The sequence below is a fragment of the Octodon degus genome, unplaced genomic scaffold (assembly GCF_000260255.1).
Source record: "Octodon degus isolate 3935 unplaced genomic scaffold, OctDeg1.0 scaffold00087, whole genome shotgun sequence".
Classification (NCBI taxonomy): domain Eukaryota; kingdom Metazoa; phylum Chordata; class Mammalia; order Rodentia; family Octodontidae; genus Octodon; species Octodon degus.
The window spans coordinates 7,850,223-7,861,718 of NW_004524663.1; the positions used below are offsets into that span (position 1 = coordinate 7,850,223).

At 40.2% G+C, this 11,496-nt stretch overlaps 1 non-coding gene across 1 annotated transcript; it reads left to right on the top strand.

Annotated features, from left to right (window-relative positions):
- Positions 1 to 11,025: 11,025 nt before the first annotated feature.
- LOC111818334 lies at positions 11,026 to 11,158 on the top strand. The gene has a single exon (XR_002822355.1). It is a non-coding gene; the product is annotated as a small nucleolar RNA SNORA40 (small nucleolar RNA).
- Positions 11,159 to 11,496: the final 338 nt, after the last annotated feature.

Sequence of the window (11,496 nt, forward strand, 5' to 3'; positions counted from 1 at the left end):
ACCCAGTTATCTACTAAACCAAATACTACAACAGGCACAGCAACAAACCATTGCACAAATGAAAGGGGTTAGAACTTAGGCTTGAATTCCTCTTAAAGAATGAGTAAAGTACAGCGTCAGATAGCACAGACTCTCCCTTTGCTGACTTTGGTTGTATTGATACCTCTTCATCACTCATGTCTTTGAGTCATGAAAGCATTTCCACTAGTGGCTGATGAAGGAGACAGGATTCTAGGATGATTCACTGATGACTTTCTCAAGCATTATGGAAATGAGCAGCTGCCACATTATACTGCCACTCAGATTTGATCCTGAAGGAAAGTGAGGAGAAATCCTCCGAGTGGGTAGAGGCATGTAAGTAGGCTCATTATCACTTCCCGTGGAGACAGACGTGGTGGACAGGATGAACGGATACTGATTCAAGAGTAATGGTGAATAGACAGTTGAGTGGACTAAAACAAAGATTGGTCATCAGTGTGTACAGGCTATGGGACAGAGATGTGTGGCTGAAACTGTAAAAAAAAGTACATAAACTCTATGAATCTTTGTCCTTCACCTAGTACACAGCAATGATTATCAACTATAGCAGCATCTACCTCCAGCCAGTATGATCCATCCTGTAAATACCAATCAGCCTTATGGACTTCTGAAGAACACCAAGGAACAGACCCTGGTAGCAGAAATGGGAGCTTCGTATGATGCGGGCTCTTGCTATCAAGGACTGTGCACCTGCTATGGCTGTTGAAGGCCACCCTGCCACCACCAGTGATCATCCAGATCTCTCAATATGACATCATCCTTAGGGATACTGCCCAGAAACCATGGTTCGTTTTCTCTGTAGAGTGAGTAATGATCTATCTTTACTAGAATAAACTACTACCCGAGATGTGGATTTTTCATTTTTTAACTATATCTTTGATGTCTCTGGGCTTATAGAATGCTTCATCTACTGGCACATGTCCTATATAATACTGCATCAGAAAGATGGCCATAAATTATGGCAAAGATATGAAAATATTGATTCATGATCAATAGGCTTCATCATGTACTTTATCATCACAGAATGTCTAGGTCCTCTTGCTACTTTTTGATTTGGATCAGGAGTTATCCTACAAAATAGGCATCAACAAACTATGAGCTGTGGCTCAAATTTAACCTGTCACCTATTTTGGAAGATAAAGTTTTCCTGGAGTACAGCCATGCCTGTTTATTTATGGACTGTGTGCATTTGCCTTGGCACTACAATGGCAGAGTAGTTGTGAAAGAGACTGCATGGTTCACAAACCTGAAAATTCAGTATCCAGTCATTTATGGAAAAGGTTTCCTGACTCCTAATACAAGATATAGTTTCTGTATTTGTCAGCCCTTTATTGATTGATTGATTGATTTTTAGATCACTGAGACACAATACCCAATGCCTACAGCTTAGAAGAGATTTAGTTTCCTCATGGTTTCAATTTATGATTGGCTAGCTCTAAGGCAGACACATTATGTCAGAAAGTTAATGTGGAGCAAAGTTGTTTAACTTACAGTAAGTGGGAATCTGAGCAGAAGAGTGTCCTAGCAGAGTGGAAAAGGAACCAGATACAGATGGTAAGGCCATGTCTCCAGGACCCACCCAGGGGTATCTAGAAGTCTGCACCACCAATCCCTAGGGCTGATCCCAAAGCCAGTCAAGTTGAAATACCCCACTAACCCCCAGAGTCTCTTGCTGAGGAGATACTAACAAAACTGGGTGGTGCAGTAAAAACTGAAAGTGAGATAATCTTTTGTGGGGAAAACTTTGACCAATTTGTTAGAGGAGAGGGAGAGAGAGAGGGAGAGGGAGAGGGAGAGAAGGGGAGGGAGGAGAGAGAGAGAGAGAGAGAGAGAGAGAGAGAGAGAGAGAGAGAGAGAGCGCAAGCAAGCCCATGCTTCCTTCCTGCTCTGAAGTAGGGAGCTTTGATCTCAAATTGATTAGTTATAATGGCCACTTTAAAGATTTTAATCTGATAATTCCAATATCTAGGTCACCTTAGCATTGGCATCTGTCTTTTACTTGAGAATAGGCCCTTCGTATGTAGAGTAATTTTGGATTTTATTCCAAATGTTTTGTATATTACACTGCAAATATCTGGGTCTTCTCAAAATCTGGAGAGAACATATTTTCTGTTTGTTTCTTTTAGTAAGTAATAAAGTTGCCTTGCCTTCTGAGGCAGTATATTCTAGTATCAGATTTTCAAAACCTTTGCTGTGCTGGTTGGATCTAATTCTCACTTGCGCCTCTGAAAGGCCAGCTTTGCGCTTGGGCAGGGGCTGCTGGTACTTGCTGCTGGTGCTTTGGGAGTGTTGTGCACACGCACAGGTTGGAGAGGGGCTGGCATTTGCATCAAGATACACAGGAACTGGAGGATTTCTTTCTTCCATTCTCTTCCTGTAGCATTCCCCTGTTCTCCTTTGGTCCCTATGATACATTTTCCCATTCTTTTGGCTATGAAAATGGAGTTTCTTTGTAGTCATGGCGGCCATCATTTCTGCTTCCACAGAAAAATGAGGAAAAACAACTGACAGAATTCCTTCCACATAGTACAGAAGAGGAAACTACTATTTTAGTTCTTTTATTCTGAAATGGCTTTATCTCAGGCTTTCCAGATGTTCAGGAGACTGCAGTGCTTTTCTTTGATTATCTTGGAGGACAGACAGAAGAAAAAATGGGAAAAGGGCCACAAATATTCCCTCCCACTGTACAGCTGTAATGGCCCCTGGTGCCAGTCCTATTGCCAAGAAGATAGGGTTCTCTGAGGGTTTTGTGATCTGTACCCACTGTCCAGTTTTCCTGTTTGACTTATCCTTTGGTCGAAGCCCAGAAGATATAGGAAGACAGAATAAACAGGCCCCAGGCAAGCCAGTGGCACTGCGTGCTTCAGGCTTTGACTTCTCTCCCCTCTGCACCTGCTACCATTACTTCTCAGAGTTCTGAAACAGTAAAAGTTTTTATTTTTGTCCTGAATTTTAGTTCTAATTAGCCAAAGAGACAAAATTTGCTTTACCTTGGCAAGGACTTTCTCAAAGTACCCAGTTCTATCTGTGTCTTCTCTCCTTTCTTAGACTTTCCTATGTGATTCTTGCTTAAATCAAATATAGGATCCTTCCCATTGCTGAAAAGATTGTTCAGGCCATGGAAGAGGGTATAAAAACGCTGAGAAATGGGGCTAAACTAGAACTGACGAAATAGTCTTTTCCTAAGGAGTTCAACATGGACACTGCTCTAAGTTGCCCTTTTGTTTCCCAAATGATCAGTGTCTGAGTGAAAAATCAGTCTGAAAATAAGATAAACATTAGCAGCAAAAATTGAGTTGAGGGCTGGTGAGATGGCTCAGTGGTCTAAAGCACCTACTTAGAACAAGCTTAGCAAAGCACAGGGACCACAGTTCAATCCCCCAGCACCACATGCCAGCCAGCCCCACCCCCTGGTGGGCTGAGCTGGCTACACACACACACACACACACACACACACACACACACACACAAAAATAAATAATAAAATTAAAAAAAATAGTTGACATAATCTTATCAGAAGAACTAACATACTCCCAAGAATAGTGGAAATTTCAGAAAATTAGAGTAGGGCTTTGCTGCAGTTAGTTGTGTTCTGTGTCGTCAGCATGGACATACCTAGCCTTGGCCTTCTATCTAACACCTGTGGGCAAGGCAAAGAAAGCAGGCACTGGGGTGAAGAGAGAAAGGGGCCCAGGCCCTGCAGCTGTCAGACCTGGGATGTGACTATTGACTCTTCAGGAATACAGGAGTTAGATCCTCTCTGTCTATCTGGGAAAGCAGGGAAACACTACCCATATTGAAAGGTTGTGAAATAAACAAGACAGTGAGTAAAACAGTTGCACTTCCTGACTGATCTCTAGGTTCCTAATGAGACCTAATTCTAGCTTATATTATTCAAAAAAGAGGTTTATATCTTCAAATGTTAAGTGAACTCTGCTTATAAAATATTACATAGGAAACTTTCTTGGACCTCCTATATTGAACAGAGAGGAATAACAACCATCATGCATTATTTATGTATAATTGCATGTTTCAAAAGTTTGGAAATCCACTGTCTAAAACTAGGTTAGTATTTTTATCTCCATCTTATATAAATTATTAGCACAATAATCTCATTTTTAAAGGAAAATTCTGAATTCATAGACCTGGAATAAAAAAAATTATTTTCCCCTAAAACACTAGCTTTTCTCTGTGTCATTCAATTTGTAAAGTTAAGTCGTAACTTTGATTCACTTTTAATGCCATATACAAAGACCAAGACTGTGCTTGTAATTAGCACACTCTTACTATTTGTTAAATGCACTCATGACCAGTGAGTTATGATTTCTCCTAGCTCAAATATTAAATAAGACAGAAAAGGCTTAAAAGCATAGATTAATTTACTTTGTGTATCTTCTAAATTTTGGTTACTTATAAATGCTAAATTTCTAAGCATGGTTGTTAATTTACTTCAAGATTTAATCACTGCAACAATTAAACTGCAATTATAATTCTGTTGTCTTCCACCCCAGTAGCTCAAGTCCATACCTGGCAGTTTGCAATGATTAGATAAGTTTAGTGTAAGATGGTGGGGCACAGGCTTCCAGAACAATAGGTCATTTGTTTTTATTGACACATTTTAGTTTCTCTTTCTTGTGTGATGGCACACTGTCAAGAAAGATGATTCTGGGGCCAGCGAAATAGCTCAGCAGATTAAAGCACCTGCAAGCAGGTGCAAGGGCCAGGGGTTCTATCCCCGGGCCCACCATGCTGGCACCATCCCCCAGGGCGTGCTGAGGTGGCAGTTGAGACTTGGTGTGATGGCACACGCCTGTAATCCCAGCTCTTGGGAGGCTGTAAACAGGGGGATCAATAGGAGTCCAATCTAGTAGTGAGACCCTGAACACCCTGTAGACTCTTCCCTAAAAAAAAAAGGAAAAAAAGAAAAAGAAAAAAAAAAAAGAAAGAAAAGAAAAAAAGATGATTCTGGAACTTTGTCGAGAAGACGGGGAACATTGGTCAGCAATGAGTCCTATCATTAGGTAGGCAATTTAGGCGCTGGGAGAGACAGCTTAGGACATGAATATTCACTGAGCACCACTCTGCACCAGGAGGTTCAGGTACTTTATTCATGAGTTCCTCTCCTCGTCACAGTCCTGGAAGGGAGTACTAAGTGATATTTATTGAAGACTGGCGCTACACCAAGCACATGTCACATTCACTATCGCAATGAATCCACAAAACAGCCTGTGAGGCATGGCCGTGGGTCCTTTAGGAAAGGCTTCGGCCTCACACGCCTGCTGTCCAGCCACACAGAGGGGTCTTACCCAAGGGGAACAGATTCAAAGGCACTTACTCTAACTTCACATTCTAAAGCTTCCTTTATCTCAAAATACAACTACTTTTTCTTATTATATGAGTAAGATATGTTCCTGGGAAAAATTCAATGCAGGAAAAACTCTCAAAATAAATATTTACCTATTTATGTTTTGAATAGGCAATACATCTTATAATAGCAAAGGTAAAGTTTTGGGTTTTGTTTTTGTTGTTGTTGTTGTTTTTAGGTAACCATGGTTGTTAATCTACTGTGACTTTCTCTGAGGGCATATATATATATATATATATATATGGATTTATTTCTACTTTACACTGATGGCAGCATATGCAAATTATGCAACACTTTACCTTTTTCCCCATTTAACTGTAGATTGAAAGCTAGACCATGAGACATTTTAAATTCATTTAACAGGCACATGATGGTCTATTTTATTTATTTCTAAAACTAAAACCCCAAATTGGACAGCTCCTAGCTGCTGGAGACTTGCACCATCTTCAATCTGGGGCTCTCTGCACAGGGCTGAAATAACCCCGCACACGTCCCACATGCGCTCACCTCCAAGTGGCGTCTGCCTGTAGGGTGCGTTGCCGGGCAAAGATGCAGTCTGAGCACATACTGCCCTTAACCTCCAAAAGAGCCGCGCCGCTTTGTTCTCTTACCAATGCCTTAAGGTGCCTGTTTCCCCACAGCCCTAGCAACAGCTTTTAATCAAGCTTTTGGACTTTCGTTAACCAAATAGTTGAAAAATTTGTAATTCTAGGTATTTTGAATTATTTGATAATGAAAAAGGATAGCCACGTTTAATACATTGGTTTAAGAATGTTCGTGTTTCCCTTTTGAGTGCACCATCTATTTGTACCCGCTGTCTATATTCTGCTTTCCGATTGGATGTTCCCTTCATGTATCAGGGACGTCCCCCTTCATGCCATGAGCTGTGAGTGGCTTTCTCTAGTTTGTCTCTGGTCTTGAACCCTAAATATGGTATTTTGCTCATTGAGATTTTGGGGGGCTTTGCCATTCTTTTTTTGTTTTGTTTTTTTTTTTTCTTTTTGTAATTTTTTTAGGGAAGAGTCTATAGGGTATTCATGGTCTCACTACTAGATCCGACTCATAGTGCTTCTCCTGTTTACAGCCTCCCACGTGCTGGGATTATAGGCACATGCCACCAAGTCCAGTCTCAATCTCAGTCTCAGAGCACCCTGGGGGTGGGGTTGGCATGGCATGGCTTTGCCTTTCTTGTCCATTAAATGTTTTTCAGCTTATTAACCCATGTGCGTCATACGTGCCGTCTGCATCCCTCGTCAGAAGTTGGTACACATACGTGACATGACTGCTGTTTTCCTCTGCCTTCCCCACTCTCCCTCCCTTCTTCCCTCTCTCCAGTCAAATTTATAAGTTTTTATCTTATTATCTGTAGATTTGACTCCTAACTGGGAAGACTGTCACCAATCCAAGGTTATAAGGTAATTTCTTTGTGTTTTAGATCTAGACTTTTTGTGGTTTTGGCTTTCACATTTAAATCATTAATCTATTTGGAAACAATCCCACTGCTTAATGCATGCATCCAATTTACAAATATCTAGATATACCTCCACTTACCCCAATACCATTTAATGAATCATTTCATCACTGATTTGAAACACCTTATTTATTACATACTGCATTGAAATCTCTATATAGATATGTCTTTCTGAATTTTCTGTCCCGTTCCATAAGTTTATCTATTCCTATGCTCCTATAGTATTGTTTTAATAACTAAAGGTTTTATTTATTGATTTAAAAAATAATTTTATTCAGAAACAAATAGCAATGAGACAGTTTCAAAACCAATTAGTAGGAAAGTTTCAATAATTAATACATTGCATATTGTTGTCTTCATAGTGGTTATCCATAGTACAAAATGCAGACATAATATCCTATCCAAACACTATTAGTACAAATCTCTCTATTCATTGAATTAAGAGAAATAGCTGTATATTTATCCTATTTTGAATATACAGATACACAATGGCCCTTCATTTGTATCCCCTTTTTTGTTTAGTTTTGTCAGAGATGGGTATTACATTGTCATTTAAATACTGTAGGTATATGAATTCAGCAAAATATTCCAATATAGTCCAGTAGGCCATAATAATAACTAAAGGTTTTAAATGTTTTAACATTTAGTATGACCAATTCTCTATGCTATTCTTCTTGAGACTTTATTAATAATTCTGGTTTATGTGTCCATTAGAGCTTTAAAATCATATCAAGTTTTTAAAAAATACACTGGATATTTTTATTGACATTGCATGAAATATAAACTTACAAATTCAAATCATCATTGTGTTTCTTTTCATCTTTAAGAAGTGTTTATGTCTCTAAGATACACGTTTCTATTATGGACTCTATTCTTACTAGTTCCTGTCTTGGTTGCTATATTCATGTGTTATTTTCTTTTATTATTGCACTCTGTGGCAGTGGCATGCACACATGCGCATGGCCGCTGAGCTTGCTACTGTTTTTACACCCTGAAACTTTTCTGCATTCAATTATACATCACGGTAGCTTCTCAGATTTCTTGTTTTCTCAATTCATTGTATCTGCAAATATGATCATTTTTCCTTTTTCTGTCCAAATTTCAGAACTCTGATTTCCTTCTCTTTGCCAGTGATACCCGTTATGACTTCTAGTACAACACCAAGTTCTATTTCTGACTTTAATGGGAATGTTTTAGTGCTTCTCATTAAGCATAATGCTAGCTTTGGGGTTATGATTGAAGTACTTTATTTTACTACAGGCTTTAACACTACTTTATTGCACTTTTTAAATATTAAGGATGAATGTTAAATTTTGTCTGGTAGTATTTTTAATGCTCCTTTTCCATGCTTATATAATCTCACACATAGTAGTTTTGCAAATGACATATAAAAAGGGTCCTGTGTTACGCACGCTTATCTGCATTTTGTATTTCTCAACATGCAATACTTTATGGAATTTCTTCCTAAATTACCTCATTTACATGTGGCACATTGTTTTAATAGCTACATGTTATTTCATATTTTGGACATAGCTCATTTATTTAACCATTCCCCTGTGAGAAGCATTCATTTTTTCCCCTTTCCTATAAACAAGTCTACATTCATTATCCTCTACTGTGTGGTTTTATGCAACTGGTCCTTTTATTTTCAAAGACTGTATTCCTACCGATAGGATGCAGGGTAGAAGGACGTCTGTCATTTTAACAGCCTCTTTGCTGTATTGTTGAAGATCTCACAGTTAGAGCTGAGATTCAGTGAGGGTTCTCTGACTCCAAGCTAACTACACCAAACTGCTGTCCAAACCAGAGCCATCCATAAAGGAGATTCTAGAAAATCACTGTGCTCATAGTAAGATTTTTTACTATGCTTCATCTGGAGGACCAAGATACAAACTAGATTATTCACCTAAGGGATTGCTTACCTTACAAACATCATCTCCATGAGCTTTGGGACTTAGATGAGACTGAGATTCTGTAAACTTTCTGCTCTATGTATCTACTTTCCTGTCTTAGAAATGGGAATGAAAATAGTGCCTACCTCGTATGGTTGTTAGATTAAGCCCAGAGCACTGAAAACTCACAGCAAAGCACCTGTGGCAGTGCCTCAACTTTCTCAAAATACGTAAAGCTGTAATTTGTCTGAAGTTGGTGGGCCAAAGCCAAATTTTGGCTATTCTTTGAAGCCATCCAAGCCACCATGACTGGTAGAATTGAGTGTGTAACTGTTGCTTAGTGCTTGGAACTTTGGTCCAGGAGCCACTTCTGAGCTGTGACAGGTTAAAGGTTACAGGCTGAACAGACAGCACAACACTGTCCTCAGAAGACTTCCAATTCATGCTCTACAGCTGACAGAAAGCCACTGGGGGAAGAGAGAGAAAAAGGGTGCAGTAAGGGGAAGGGAGGAAAGAAAGGGGGAAGGAGGGACAGAGACGTACAGAGAGGGGACAAGAGTGACAGAAGAAAAAGGGGAAGGGAGAGAAGATAGAAGGGACGATTTGCTGAGATGTCTTATTAGCTTCCTATTGCTACCATAACAGATTAATGCATACTTAGTGGCTTAGATCAGCACAAGTTATTGTTTAGTCCTGGAGGTCAGAAGTCCAAATCAGTCTCACTGAGCTTAAGTAATGTATTGGCAGGAGTGGTTCCTTCTGGAGGATCTAGAAGAGAATACACTTCTGTCCATTTCCAACTTTTGGAAGCTACTCATATTCCTCAGCTTACAACCCCTGATTACATCTTTACATCTTCCAACTGTCAAATCCTCCTCCTCTGCTTCTCCTTGCTCCCACTTACAAGTGCCTGCTCAGTTCTACTGAGTCCATCTGACAAACTAGAATAAGCTCCCCACTGCAAGGCCTGAGCTATCAGTCATGTAACCCCCTTTGTCATGTGAGATTCTGAAGACTGGGACATGGTGCTTTTTCTACCACAGATGTGTGTCATACACAATCTATGGCATCAGTGGTGTCTCAGTTACTTTTTTCTCATTGTTGAGACAAAATACCCAACACCCAGAATTAAGGAAGGAAAGGTTTAGTTAGCTCACAGTTTGTAGAGGTTTCAGTCCATATTCCACTGGCTCCAAGACACAGTGGAACATGGCAGAGAGCAGCAGTTCATGGGGTGGAAAACACCAAAGAGAATGGGAGAAGCAGCATCTGTGGCATCTAGCAAGCCTCTTTTTCTTCCACGACAACTGTGAAGACCAGAAAGCCTCAGAGAAAGAGCTACACTTCCTTCCACACTGACTGCAGACTAGAGCTCCTCCAAGGAAATGGTGCACAGATTCCTTCCTCAGCTCCCTTTTATATCCTTTCTGTGCTGAGTCACTCTAGGGTGGCCCTCTACATCCTAGGGAGGAGCCTCCATGCCCCAGGGTATGGAGTCACTGATCCAATCCAGCCACGCTTCCAACTTCTCAAGTTGGCACAGCGTATCAACCACCACACACAGACACACATTTTGTCCTTCAGAGGATCATCCTAACACGAAAGGGTTCCTATGTTGTTCATCTTTTTATTTCTGCTTCTCTCAAAATCTCCATGTTGCTTAGCTAGATCCTCCTCCTCTGCTCACAGAAAAAGAAAAGGGATCCATTTTATTATATGTATGATGGGAAAGTATGCGTGAAAGTTGGCTGCTTACTGGTTATGACTTTTGGGTCTTTGGAGCCCACTCTACAAGTTGAAGGCTGAAAACTGGTCAGCTGAGGGTTCCAGCTGCCTACTACAGGGCCACCTTGTAGGGGGATCTGAATGATCCTCAGATGTGAGAGTTCCCATTGCATCACTGGGCTTCCACCATCATTCTGTGTGATCTCTTGCCTCTATCTCTATTTTCATTTTAATTTCAGTGTTTGTTTGCTGTCGAAAAATGTCACAAACTGGCTGACTTCAACTATAGCCATTATTTTCTTAGAGTTCTAGTTGCTAGAAGTCCAAGATCAAGGTGTTGGTAGGTTTGATTTCTTCTTGAAGTCTCTCTTCATGGGTTCTAGGTGGCCATCTCTTGCTCTGTCCTCACTTGGCCTCTGCTCTCTGTGTGTGTTTCTCTAGTATATCTAGAGATGTTATGTGTTTGTCATTATGTCCTCTGAGAGGTCAGCAGTGACACTGGAGTGGAGTTCATTCAAAAGGTTTGTTTTGGTGGCACTTGTGTATCTGTTTTACTCTAACATGTGGACTAAGACTTAAGGATAGATGCGAAAAAAAAAAAAATCCTGTTTGTAATCTAGAGCCCATTGTTCAGTATAAGCTTTGATACACACAGGGAGGGATATTACAGCCAGGCTCAGGGGTGTAAACCTGTGACCGTGGCACACCTGAGGTGGAGGAAGGAGGAGTGAAGTCTAGACTTTAGAGGGAAACTACTTCAGAAAACAAAGCAAAAATTAATTTTTTTTTCAGAACCGGGGATTGAACTCAGGCCCTTGTGCTTGCCAGGGAAGTGCTTATTCCACTAAGTGATCTCCCCAGCCCCCCAAAATTAATATTATGATAACCTAATAAATTAAAACACCGGAAGGTATGAATAAGCAGGAAAGAAAATGCCTCATTGTAACTGAATTAAGCTCTTTAAAAACTGTATCTCCCTCCTCCTTTACCTTGGTCTTAACCAT